We start from the raw sequence: 12,285 nt of genomic DNA on the forward strand, positions 1-12,285 counted from the left end.
TGATGCTAAAACCAATTTCATTGACTATCATGTACAGGGTTTTAAATATCTTGGATGAATTCTGGAGTGAATTTTGAGAGACACATCACTATATTTCATATTTACTAAAAGAATAATAACTAAAAGGATTTTTCCCAGTAGAATTTATAACAAAATATCCTAAACTACAGGCTGATCAAAAATTACCATTTGGAGAATGGAGCTTGGAAGAAGCACAAGATTTTCTTCAATACCTCTGTAACCACAGCAACCTCAATTGTGAATTTTGTATTCGACACCCTCTACAAACCACTTAGGCGTCACATGGAAAATAAGAAAGGGAAAAATTAGGTGTGATTATCCTCTCCTCTCTGTCTGGAGTTTTAGTGCCTTGGCTCTGTGCTCAGAGATTCACAGGGCGGGCAATATTTCGCTGCTGTCTTACCATTTTGCCTACCTTGATTCTTTGTCCTCTGTTATGCTGTCTGTGTGATGTTCTTGAAACATGAATCTGAGCTTTTTCTGTGAATCACTGTCCTCCAAGCATGACATCACCACTTCTCTCTTGGAATCAAAGTAGCTGAGATTACTGGCAAGTAAGATCCTTGTCAGACTGGGCCCACTAACATCCCTTGTGGACGAGAGGAGGAATCAGAATGCAAAGAGGCTAACAGAAGGACTCACAAGGCCACACAGCAGGCTCTGCCCTTCGGCAAGTCTTCTATGACCCTGTGGGTAGTCAGCAACCCTCCCATGCTCCTTCAAGTGAACACAGAAATCTCATTGGCTCATCAAGAGTGACTTTCTTAAAATCATTCCACTCTTTAACATCTAATGCCTACTTATAAGTGAGTACATCCCTTATTCATCTTTCTGGGTCTGGGTTATCTCACTCAAGATGATATTTTTTGTCTAGTTCCATCCATTTGCCTGTAAATTCTGAGATGTCAAATTTTTTAACAGATGAGCAATAGTCAATTGTGTAAATGTAGCACATTTTCTTTTTTCACTCTTCTGCTCTTATGAACCTTTCCCTCCCGCTGTGTTAGCCCAACCAGCCTTGATATGAGGGTTGTGCCTACTCTTGTTACATCTTGTTATGCTGTGTGTGGTTGATATCTCTGGGAGGCCTTCTCATTTCTGAGAGGAAATGGGAGAATGGATCTGGGGAAGAGGGGAGGCGTCAGAAGAACTGGGAGGAGCAGAGGGATGGGAAAATTTTGTTGGGATGTAATATATGAGGGAAGAATAAAAATAAAATAAAATCATTTCTTTGGAGCCCTGGTGGTGGTTAACATCTGCACAGTTCTCCCCAGCAGAAGTTGACATGACAGCTTGCTTTTCCTCTGCTGAAACCTCAACTCTGCACTGCATATATAGGCAGGGAGGGGCACAGTGCCTTCTAGAAGTGCACTACTGTCGGAAGGTGGCAATGAGCATGATAATGATGTTCACACCTGTCCTTTTAAACACATCTTCTGTCACCTATATGGAATTTTTTTAGACACTTGTTCCCGTTTAGCTTTCACAGAAGCCCTACAAGATAATTATTATTCTCCTCTTAACAAATGAGACTCAGATAAGTTAATTAGCATGTTCAAAGTCACCTAGATACTCCATGGTAGGTCAACGCTATGAGACCAAGCTTGTCTGACTTCAAAGCTCATGGTTTGTTTTGTTTTGTTTTTCTCCTCTATGATCATAACTTACATCTTAGCCAGATGAATTTCCCTAGATGCTTTTAGAGGCATTGGTGTCCCTTTGTGAAGTTTGTTTTCACTTTCTGAAACACTGTCTCCTCTTGATCATTTGTAATGTCATTTCTCAGCCATCAACAACTAAAGTACACAGTTCTCCCTTAAGTCCTCCAGGCTGTCCTTCCTACCCAGAGGTGTTGACATAATCAATGCACTCTTGTGCCTATAACTGAATCCTGTCTATAACTCTATTACAGCACCTGAATTATCACATTAATGATTAAGGCTTGCATATTTGACTCAATTTTCCAACTATAATTTCCCTTAGGGGAAGTGTCATGAATTATTCTTTTATATATTTTATGCACTTCACAAAAAGTAATTTTAAGTAATACTAAAATACAATCCAAGCAGAAGGAGAGCAATTTGCAAACAATGTATTTTACATGTCTGTGCATAGTGTCACCTATTGTCAAAAGTACTTACCTCTATTCAGCCATGGGAACCCCTGTTTATTTCTTCTTCTTATGCCTTGGCATGTCTGTATTAGATTCTTCAAGGCTAGGTTTTCCTGCTGAGCCATGCTAATCAAAGGCTCTTTTGTGTTATCTTTAACCTATTTTTGTTTTAGTGGCAAACCAAAGGCCATTAACAAAATGTACCTTTTAGTCCTTGTGTGATGTTCAGGCTCACATGTACTGTGATTTCACTGGTGGAGGGGGCAACTTTATAAAAAACAGTACCATTTCAGTTAACACACAAATTACACGTGTATGCGGAATATGAAAAACCACCAATGGATGGTAATCCACTGTTCTTTGAATACTTGTTTCTTTAGAATTTTTAAGGCAGATGGCATGTTGAATATCCTGGCTCTATCCCCCTTTTTTTCCATCAAAAGGAATTTTCATATTACAAGTATCTGGGCAAAAGAAATAGAAAAATTGTCTTTCATTTGTGATTTGGGAGAGAATGGAATAAAGAGTTACCAGGACAAATAATCTCCCTATGTAACACAAAAGGCTGTTACCTATGTCTTTGAGAAATTATGTAGCAAGTACTAGAATAGCTGTGGTATGTGGCAATTGCCTATTTTTTCTTTTCATCTTTCAGTGACCTAATGAGTCTAATTAGGCTTACTTATAGAACAGTGGGTGAAGGGTTGTTCACAGGAAGCATAGGCCACTTCCCAGTAGCCACATTACTGAAGAAACTGTATGTCCTTTCACTAGCAACCATTAACTGAGGACAAATCCTCAGGGAGGGTGGGGCTTCTTGATTCTCTCCCTCCCATATCTATTATTTTGGAGATCCTCAATTATACTTCCTATAATGAGTGTAGCAACTTGTATGCCTACCAATAATGTATAAATATATGCTCTTCTCGTCCTTGCTAGCATTTCTTGCTTTCAACTTGGCAAGAGCTAATTTAATTACTGGGAGGTGATATCTTATGGTACTTTTGATTTGCATTTCCCCGATTATTTGTGATGTTACATTTTTTGAATACTTTTGCTCTTTCATGTGACTCTATTTGTTCCCTACTACTGTATTTCCAAATTAATTTATATTAACATGTCAAAGAGACACCTTCACTTCCTTTTTTATTATAACATTACTCATAATAATCAGGAAGTAGAAAATAAAAGCATGTGTCCATCAACCAATGAGTGGATAAAGAAACTATAACATATTATATATACTGTTAAACCATACAGAGCATTAAATACCATCATTTATGGCAGTGTGAATAGAACTTAAGGTCATTACACTAAGTGAAATAACACAGGCACAGAAATACAAAGCTATAAGGCCTAATATGGAACTACGAAATGTATCTCAGACACACTGAAAGAGAAACACTGGGTTTTAGTGGTGGGAGAGGATAGAAGGGAGATAAGGATGAGGACATTTTGTTCAATGAGCAGTAAATAATAGGAGAACAAAGTTCTGGTGCCCTTCTGTATAGTAGATTGCCTATAGATAATGTTAATGCTCTTTATGTTTCAAAAACTAAAACCACAGAAAGAGTTTTCAATGTTTTTTGCCACAATGAAGGGTAGAATTTGTGGAATGTCTAGCCTAATTTTAGCAAAACAGAATGCAAACATGTATCAAAACTTCACATGTGACTCCATAAAAATGTGAAGCTTTTCATTTTAATTAGAAAGTAAATTTTAAAATAAAAACAGTCAAACCTACAACTGGCCAAAATGAAGAGAATAAGTAGCCATGGGGTGCCTGTTCTTGATACATCTACAATGCAGAAGGCTTGGGACCAGGATGCCTGCTGTGAGATGTCATCTAGACATGACAGCGATGCTGTATCCATGAAATCTCAATAATATATTGGCCTAAGCATGGCTTGCGTAATGGCTACACCAGTAGACATGCTGGCAAGATAGCAGAAATCTCTCTAGGCTCTGCCTAGCCTGGTGGTTCGCAACCTTCCTTATGCTGTGACCCTTTAATACAATTCTTCATGCTGTGTTGACCCCACCAATGCAATTATTTTCATTGCTACTTCATAACTGTAATTTTGCTACTGTTGTGAATCATGGTGTAAATATCTGTTTTCCAATGGTTTTTAGTGATCCCTGTGAAAGGGTGGTTTGATCGCCAAAGGGGTCACAACCCACAGGCTGAGAACCACTGTGATGTGGTATTTAGTCTCAAGTGGTTAGTCCTAAACAATAGGACAACATGAGACATTGTGTACAACAATAACAAGTTACAGGCCACGAATTTAAGAGGGAGTGTGCGGGGACACAAGAGGAGAGAAGAAGGGTGAGGCAATGGTGTAAATACAATAGTAAAGGATAGACTTGTCAAAAAAATAAAGTTTTAAAATTAAACCACCTCTGGCTGCTGAGTAAAAGGGGAATCATTCACTGAAGATAATGAGTGTTTTAGTTCCTAATGTACAAAAGGTATTGAAAAAGGAGAAAAATTAAAGTTTAAACCTATTTAAAGTTACTTGGATAGGTTCCAGTAGTCCTGTCTATGATGTATGAACTAAGGAAATGATTGATAATTAATTTGTGATACTTGCTATGAATTTGGCACAGTGCCACCTGCTGTAATTGCTAAAGTCTTGGATTCTAGTTGAGAAAACAGAAATGCTCACACATAGCTATAACACAATCTGGAGAGAAGTTACAGACATCAGACCGTGCTTCCAGAATGCTCTTAAAATGCTAAAAATGATTTTATGTTCTAGTTTAGATTCCAGTGAATGGTTTTATAAATTTTTATTGTATTTATTAGTGGGGAAGGGACATGTGAGTACAAAGAGGCCCTTGTAGAGTAGATCAGAGGACAGTTAACAGGAATTGGTTTTCTCCTTCCTTGGCTGAGAATTGAACTGGTGGTGTCACCTTTCCTTCTGGACCCCTCACCACCTGACCGAGATTCTGTATCTAATACTTAAAGATTAACCGCATCAAGAAATAGCTTGTGGCCTACTCCTAATATATTTCTGAGTCTGTTTCCTTGAGAAATATTTTAGTGTCTGTCTTATTGCCCTGTGTTTGTGCCCTACCAAGGTATTATTATACCTATCTTTATTTTCTCTTAGCTTAAATTTGCCATTTCAGCATATTGCATTTAGGTATATATCTGTACATGTGAATGTGTATGTGTGGTTTCCCCCTGCCTATCTAGATTTTAAAGGGTCAGAAAGACAAAATCTATAGATGTTGATTGTAGATTTGTTGTGTGTCCTGTCCCAGTAGATAGCAGTGCTAATTACAGAGGAAATTGATTCATAAATTTTCAGATGCTGAATAAAAAATTAAGTAAGGGAGAGAATGAAAAATTAGTGGAAGTAGGAGAGAGGGTAAAAGTAAAAGATGAGGTATAGGTTTTCACAGTGGTTAGTATCATATAGCTTAAAGTCACATGTTGCTATTTTGAATCTTGACAACCTAACCAGTTTCCATATAATTCTATTAACATTAAGTTCTATGACTCCTTAGTTCATCAGGGTAATCTGTAAGAATATCAAAGGGGGAAAACTCGAAGTCTCTTTATAGTGTGAGGCAGTGGTTATTTCAAAAATTACAATAACAATTAAAAATGTTGATAATATTCTCAATCCTGAAAATCTATAATTATTGTATGCAGTTAGGAAGAGATCAGCAAAATCCATAATTTTTAGCTCAGATTGTAAATAAGGTTGGTACTGTTTTGAGGATAGACATACCCTATAGAGTTATAACCAGTGAGTCTAGCAATAGAGCTATGCTGTGGATCAGTTGCTTAGCACAAGTGAGGCCTTGGGTACAGTACCCTGATCACAAATACAGCAGCAGCAACAACAATAGACAAGTCACTGGAACTCAGTGGTTAAGAGTACTTGTTGCTCTTTCATGGGACCTGGGTTCAAATCCTAGCACACACTGGTGACTTAAAACCATTTTTAACTTCAGTTTCAGAAGATCCAATACCCTCGGCCTCCCAGGGAACCAGGCTTGCTTGTGGTACACAAACATACGTGTAGAAGAATCACCCATCCATCATATTAAATAAATATGTTTTAAAAGCCTAAATTAATAAAGACAATCAAAGAAGATAGATATTTTGATAAGTCTATATTCATACGATGCCCACCTTACTTGAGATGACAGAAAGATGCAGCATAGGGTAATGGTACTTACATTCAGGTTACTAGACCCCATGTAGCTCTTCCTTTCAGAGAGTTGATGTAGATCAAATGAAGGTAATATTTTTTCAGTGTTATGCTAGATGAATGCTTCAAGGACTGCCAGTGAACGGTTATGGGTACATTGAATGGACTTCTGCTGGGAAACACTATAAGAAAAAATGGAGGAGGTTGAATCCCTGACTGCAGATGTTAAAGAAATAGTCATGCTCGATCTAGTTGTTCAGAAATTTCAAGTATTTAGTGAGTTAATCTTGGATCAGATGTGGCTTCTAATACTGAATATGCCCTTGTGGTTGGTGTGCAAAAGGCTTCATTTCAGACAGGTAATTTTATGTGTCCTTCAAGTGTCCAGGTGGACCACGATAATCTTCACAACTTATAATATACTGAAGTTCTATGATCCTTTTGTTTCTATTCAGAGAGAACGCTTTCCATAGTAACATTTCAGGGTGCTCTGAGCCCTTGTGCAAGCTTATTCGCTTTCTAAATTATTCATAATAATTAGTCTCCTATACTTACTCCTGTCTCCAAAGTGGGAGCTATGCCAGACTCTGTCTTTCCTTTCCTCTCCCTTTTTCCTTCTTCCTCCCTACTCTTAGCCCCTTCTCTCCTCACCTACCCTTCCCTGCTCTCTTCTCCCTCCTGCTCCCCTTCTGCCTCCCATCTCCCATCTCTCCTCTTCTTCCTGGTGCTTCTTTTCTTTGTTATGAGGTGTGAATGAGACCCATTCTGCACCCCACGCAGAGGTAGGCAGAGGATCCCTGGCTGAAATTCAACTTTACCTTCTTTGAATCTACAGCAAGCAAAGAGATAGGCGATAGACTTTTAACTTCATATTGTGTTTTAGAGGTAAATTTAAATTAGAATCACAACTGATTTCTGTTATCGCTTTCAGGATAATCCACCAACATTATTTAACTAGGGTTCTCAACTATATTGCTCAAGTTGCTGCTAATATTTGTTATCAAGAAAAATATTCCAGCTTATTTGCTTTGAAATAAATAGAAAATTAAATTGCCCTTGAAAAACAGAGTCCAGAGGGAGCCTGGGTTCCACCAGGGCCCTCATCTCTACTCCTTTGCTGTTATCCCCAAACTACAGCTCCTGCTGGCCTCAAAAGAGCATATCATGAAGCAGAGGAAACAGAATTATTTAAAGCTCTAATTATTTCTTTTAATTTGTAGTAGTATGACTTGGGTCCTATACTCATTCAGAGAATAGGGCAAATAGCAAGAAATAGGTCAGTAAAGCTAAAGGAGGTACTCGTGACAGAATAAAAGTGGCATGAAAATGTGGCAAGACCAAGTTCAGTTATTTACATCAGACCTTGGATCACAGTCTAGTTTAGAAGGCATAGAAAGGAAACCTGTACTTTTTCTGAAGGCTCGTGTTTACTGTTGTTCTCTTACAGAAAAGAGAGAAATAATATGACAGAAATTTGCTAGCCCATCACTCACCACTTTCTACTTTTTTCCTCATAGTTTCTAGTCATTGGATATAAACTCCAGCATTTACCCAGAGACTGAACCAAAAGATACTAGTGATTTTAATGATAAGTTGTTAGTGCTTCATCTAGGATATTATATTGTAAGTGAGCTATATATATGATATTTAATATTCTAAATAAACAACATATATGTTTCATATCAGTGGCTATCAGCACTAGTGATGTTTGTGTTTGATTCCTAAGTGACTTTTAGCTATTATCTCAACTTATGTACTTCAGGCCCTGATCTACAAAACTAATTCATGACCCCTTGCTATGTTGCTAAAAAACAATACAAAGCAAATAGGATATGCTGACGTATATGGAGTAACATGTGGAAAGCATATACAACTGCCAAGTATGCCATGATATGATGAATAGCATTGAAGCTATAACATCTGGTTATTACATGTTAAGAGGAGGTAGAGAGATGGTTCAAAAGCTTAAGAGCGCTGGCTGCTACTCAAGAGGACTGGAGTGTGATTCCTAGGACTCAAATGGCAGCTCACAGCCATCTGTAACTCCAGTCCCAGATAAAATTAACATCTTTTTCTAGCCTCCATGGGCACTTGGAATGCACAGACAAACATGCAGACAAGCACTTATACACATAAAGTAATTGTTTCTTAATATCAGGAAAATAATTTTAGCTGGTATCAAATGATTATAGTGTTGTGCCCAAATTCTGAACCTCCAAATCACCAAGAGGCCCATTTTGATGCAAAAGTAAAGAGTCTTTTATTGTAGATGTTTAACAAGCTAAACCCATTAGCTTGGGCCCTTTACCCCACCACCATGGCAGATGGCTGGAGAAAGACCCTAAGCAACCTCAAGGCAGGGATCTTAAAGAGCAGAGTAAGGGGAGTGTCTAGGAGTATGAAACAGTCTCAGGACTGGTGTGCTTTCAAGTTTGGACGACCTGCCCTGTGTTGATTGGTCAACTGGTTGTTATGGCCCAGAGCAGTTGCTATGCTCTGCATGTCACTGTTGTGCACTGTCTGTAAAGCACACCCAGAGCCATAAAGCACAGCCCCGCCAGCTAACTTTTGATTGGTTCCTTGCCACGAGGAGGGCGTCTGACCTCCTAGTGACCAGGACAGGAGCAGCAAGGTCATGCAAGCACATGTTTATCCTGCCATGGCTGCTAAAACAGGGAAGCTGGTCACTACAATTGCAAGATGGAATGATGCAAACAGGAACTAACTGTCTTGAATACCACTTTCATTTTTCTATTCTCCATTGCCCTCAGTCTAATTCTGGAAGTATCTATTTTGTAACTAGGTATGCTAGGTATGGGCAAGCTAGGACTGAATCTACTGAACTTTCAGTTAAAAAAATGTCCCGAAGGTGCACAGATGCTCTTCTGTTTCAGACATCAGCATGAGCAGCAGTTCTGTACTCAGAGGAGAGGTGGACTCAGGGATGGGGGCTCCAGTTGACATCTCTCTTTAGGTCATATGGCATATGCTTGCACTGAGCATCTGAAAGTATAGTAATTTCTTTTTACTCACAGGGCATTTTTTTCTTCCTGTGTTGGCAGTGAAGTGTCACATCTATTTCCCTAAAGAAGCAACAGGGAAATGAACTGTGACAAATACTATTTATTTCTGGAGAGAACCCCCTCAAGTCCTAGAAAGTCCTGGGATTAAACAGTCACTTCCATTCTTAATGTCTCCAGTTTCTCTACTGAAAAAAGTAGCAAAAAGCACCATGGATGTGCATTCTTTGGGTGTATTCCTGATATTAGACATAGAGCGAAGGACTACCAGCCTACAATCCAAACCACCTGAGAAACTAGGAAAATCGCATGATCCCCCAAAGAAGGGGAAGGGACAAGAACTCTGAACAAATTGGGAGCATGGGAGGGGAGGAGAAGAGGGAAGTAGGAAAAAGAGAAGGGGAGAAGAGGAGGAGGAAGGAGAACAAGAGGAATCAGGAAGACTGAGACAGGGAGGAATAGAGGAGAGCAAGAAAGGAGATACCTTGATAGAAGGAGCCAGTATAGGTTTAAAGAGAGGTCTGGTACTAGGGAAATGTTCAGGGATCTACAGGGATGACCCCAACTAACAATCTAGCAGTAGTGGAAAGGTTGACTTTGATGCCCTTCCTCTATAATAAGACTGATGACTACCTTGGTTGCCATCCTAGGGCCTTCATTGAGTAGCTGATTGAAGCAGAATCAGGCACCCACAGCTAAACACTGAGCCATATGTCTGGAATCCAGTTGTAGAGAGGGAGGAGGGATCAGCAAAAGAGTCAAGACTGTGCTGGAGAAACCCGCAGAAACAGTTGACCTGACCTAGTGAGGGCACAGAGACCCTAGTCGTAAAGTTGGGAAACCAGAATTGGACTGAACTAAGACTTCTTGAATGTGGGTGCAAGTTAGGAGGCCTGGACAGTCTATGGGACCTCTAACAGTGGAGCCAGTGTTTACTTCTAGGTCACAAATGCACTTTGGGAGACCATTCCCTATGGAGGGATACTATTTCAGCCCAGATAAATGGAGGAGGGTCTAGGCCTCCCCCAAATGATGTGACAAACTTTGATGATAGAGGAACTCACTATCCTTGGGGAGTAGGTGAGTGGGGGTTGGGGCATCAGTGGGGGCATGGGAGGATGGGAGGACAAGGGAATGGGGGAATTGATACGTACAATAAGATTGTTTCTAAAATAAAAAAAGCACCATGGCTGTTGTAAATAATTATGATTTTAATGTGGAAATTTCCTCCTGAGGTGGTTTGAATTCTTTACAGACACAATACAGATTTTGACTAAAAAAATCCAGAGTGATGAGCATAGTTCCAAACATATTAATGCAAGATCTGCAAATGGACTATTTATCAGATGGCATCCTTAGATCAGATGGTTTGTGTTTTTAATGTATCTTTGTCTAGAATCCTGAGGTGTAAATCCAGTTAAGATTTACTAGAAGGTATGCATAAAAACTCAAAGACTTACTTTATATTTTCTCAGACTCAGAAACCCTTCTGGAATTATAAAGTTTAATATGCTGAAATAAATATTTTTACACTTAGCAATTCTGGGATGCTTAAGTTTATTTTATAACAAGAGCACTCCTTTTTTATCTAATACATCAGCTTGTAAATCTGTTATCATTAAAGTTATTCTAAACATTTCAAGTGACTAAAATAATATATCCAAATGACTCCTTTTAAACTGCTTTTACTTCCTTTTTCTGGTTAATTAAATAAATGTATTTTCTTCTTATTTTTTTCTTCACTCATGTGAACAGATTTACCACTGTAAGATTATTGTTTTGGAAATAATTCATTCAGCAGATACATTTGAAGGAATTCATAGTTTAAACATCAAATTACTTCACTAATTCAGTCAGGTAGAAAATACTGTAAGCTGGGACCAGATATTCAACATCATTTTTTCCTCTTCTTTACCAGATATTACCATGCACAGTGTGGCTTTAGAAGAAATTTAAGTTATCCTCCACACAGTGTATGAGTTAGATTGTAGCAGCTCAGAAAAGTGGCCACTCCTCAGACTAAAGGAGCCTGGGACTCTGTTGTCGATCTCTCCTCTCAAAAGGTTCTAGATTGGTAGGTTCACTATTACATTAAGCAGACAGTAACCAATGGGCAACTTTAACTCATTATTTACTTATACATAATCTGGTACCAAAACAAACATACCTCTATTTCTTCCTGGAAGTAGAACCTGGAAGCTGACTTTATGAGACACTCCTGACAGGTCTGCTGTCAAGTAGAAACAGAGCAGTCAATCTTTCCAGCAGAGCGTAGGGCAAATCTGTTGAAATGAATTGAAATGATTTGAGTATTCCCCGAGTTCGCCCATGAATTCTTAGATATTATTCATAGGTTGCCTATCAGATATTCTGTATTAAGAGCAAAAGTTCTAAATCTGTTTGGTTCATAATAAACTTTTCATTAGAGTTTTGCCAATGTTGTTATGTGTGTGTGTCTTCTTATAAAACCTGTAATTACTTTGTTCTTACAAGTTTTCAAAATGCATCCGTAGCTCACACAAAGAACATAAAAGTGAAAATATTAAGAAGGCACCATGTTTCAGTTGTGTATATAACTCATATGGTTTAAGTCAGATTAAATGTTTATTTACTCAAATGTTTGCCATCTATATTTTTACTGTATCTTTGTAAAATGTCCATATAGCTTACCTTATCACACCCTTATTTTGTAATAGTATACCTAATCTTTGTCATAATACCCACTGAGCAGCCTCCTCTTTCTTCTTTCCCTACCCACACTGCACTCTGGTAAAGACTATTCTCATCAAGAGTCTATGTAAAAGTAAGATTGGACAGGTTGTGTCATTTTTATCTGCCTTGATTAGTATTGTTTTACATCCTGAAATTTACTGTATTCTTTTAGTAATTCTAATCATTTTATGGCATAGATTTTGTTAAAAGTTTTCAGCTTTTGCACGTGAGGCTTTTGATACTTTGA

The sequence above is a fragment of the Mesocricetus auratus genome, unplaced genomic scaffold (genome assembly GCF_017639785.1).
Source record: "Mesocricetus auratus isolate SY011 unplaced genomic scaffold, BCM_Maur_2.0 Super-Scaffold_100011, whole genome shotgun sequence".
In the NCBI taxonomy this organism is placed as follows: domain Eukaryota; kingdom Metazoa; phylum Chordata; class Mammalia; order Rodentia; family Cricetidae; genus Mesocricetus; species Mesocricetus auratus.